General features: G+C 56.9%; 1 protein-coding gene across 3 annotated transcripts in view; it reads left to right on the forward strand.

Annotated features, from left to right (window-relative positions):
• The first annotated feature begins 869 nt into the window (after positions 1-869).
• The window catches only part of HSPBP1 (HSPA (heat shock 70kDa) binding protein, cytoplasmic cochaperone 1), a 19,698-nt gene continuing 18,646 nt past the window's right edge, over positions 870-1,921 (forward strand). For all 3 annotated transcript variants that reach the window (XM_015420769.1, XM_015420768.1, XM_015420771.1), the window contains exon 1: positions 870-1,029. The gene's annotated coding sequence lies outside the window, so the exon portion shown is untranslated. The remainder of the gene's footprint in view (positions 1,030-1,921) is intronic.

Below are 1,921 nucleotides of genomic sequence, written 5' to 3' on the forward strand. Positions count from 1 at the left end.
CCCTAGAGTAGGACTCGACTGGCTTTCGAGCAAGGGAACGTTTACCTTTTATAGATGGAATGCTATGTCTGGGACAGTGATGCTCTGTATTCTTGGTGCTGGGGGTGGGGAGTGGGAGGGATTCTGGAGTTCTGGCCCCGCTGGTGGACCACCTGATGGCACCTGGGTTTTGGCCCCCGTGTGACACAGAGTATTGGACTGGATGGGCCACTGGCCTGATCTAACATGATGACTTCTCTTATGTTCTGACATCCTCCCCACACTCCACTCCCCAAACTTTCCCAACTTGAAGTTGGCTACTAGGGTTGCCAGCCTCCAGGTGGGGCCTTGGGATCTCCCGCTTTTACCACTGATCTCCAGCTGATAGAGCTCAGCTCCCCTGGAGAAAATGGCTGCTTTGAAGGGGAGACTCTATGGCCTTGTACCAGGCTGAGGCCCCTCCCCTCCCCAAACCCCACCCTCTCCTGGCTCCACCCCCAAAGTCTCCAGGTATTTTCCAAACCAGATTTGGCAACCCTATTGGCTACCCCCAGATGTATTTGAATTGTATATGGGGAGAGTCACATCCAAAAACGTCCTGCAAAAAAAGAAAAAAGAAAAGGCACTTCAGGGAGAAGGGTTTGTCAGCAGGTGCGTTATGCCAGTTTTCCACCTGCGGCGAAGGAGTCCCGTAGGGGGACTCCGAGGAATGCCATCCTGCAGGCGCGGGGTCCGGTTCTTTTCACCACCTCCGCCCTCTACAACCTCTTCCTGGGGCATCTGGGCCAGGCCTTGCGGAGACGCCGGGAGGAAGGCCACCCGAGCACCGGTCTGTCGGATAATAACGCTTCGTTCGCACCCCGCGCGCGAACGTTCTCGAGCCGCGCTTCTAGAATCCGAATCGATTCCTGTGGCGACGCGCTTCCCGGAGCTCGCCATTAGGGGTCCCCTGCCCGGCTCCGCTTCAGACATTCTCCTCCCTTTCCTTCCCACGTGGTTGCAGATGGCCGCGTCCACAGCCAGCCGGGAAGAGCTTTGCGCGCTGTAGGGGTGAGTGGGGTAGAGAGCTGTCAATACGAGGGGGGGAAGCAGCGGGGAGAAGCCACAGACGGAAACTCCCGGGGGTGGGAGAAAGGGGGAAACCTCGCTCTAGGGAGTTTGTTCGGTGGAGGGCGAGGGCAGGTCCTTGGAGTGGGCATGATGAGGCTGAAAGCGGCCCCTTTAATCACGGGTGGGCCCGCAAGGCTTATCGTCGGGGGCTGCTCTTTTTCACCCGCGGGTTTCTGTCGCACTCTTTCTTTCGACCCAGGCTTTTTAAAAAAGGAGCTGAGGGCCGCTCGTCCCTTTCCCAATCCCACCCCGTTTTGCCCCAGGTGCTGAGGGAGGGTCTGATTTAAGCGCCGCGCTGTGGCAGCCCACGGGCAAGAGTCACGTAGCCAGGTGATGTTAAAGGAGCCGGGCGGCTTGTCAAAACCAGCCACGTTTCCAGGTCGGGCTTCCGGGAGCACCTGGAGATCTCCTGCCGTTACAATTGACCTCCAGGCGACCAAAATCAGTTCCCCTGGAGAAAATGGCTACTTTGGAGGGAGGACTCCACGGCATAAGGTCCTTTTCTCCTGAAACCTCACCTTCCCCAGGCTCCCCCCCCAAAATGTCCAGGTATTTCCCAACCCAGAGCTGGCAACTTTGTACATAGGTGATGCTTGCATACATGTGTGGGGAGTTGTGATGTGGCTCTTAGGATGGCAGAGCAGGAGCTGGGAGACCCAGGTCCAAAACAGCACTTCACAGCAGGAGCTCCTTTGCATATTAGGCCACACATCCCTAGTGTAGCCAATCCTCCAAGAGCTTACAGAGCTTTTCTTACTGGGGCTACTGTAAGCTCTTGGGGGATTGGCTACACTAGGGGTGTGTGGCCTAATATGCAAAGGAGCTCCTGCTG

The sequence above is a fragment of the Gekko japonicus genome, unplaced genomic scaffold (genome assembly GCF_001447785.1).
Source record: "Gekko japonicus isolate JY-2015 unplaced genomic scaffold, Gekko_japonicus_V1.1 scaffold1715, whole genome shotgun sequence".
NCBI lineage: Eukaryota > Metazoa > Chordata > Lepidosauria > Squamata > Gekkonidae > Gekko > Gekko japonicus.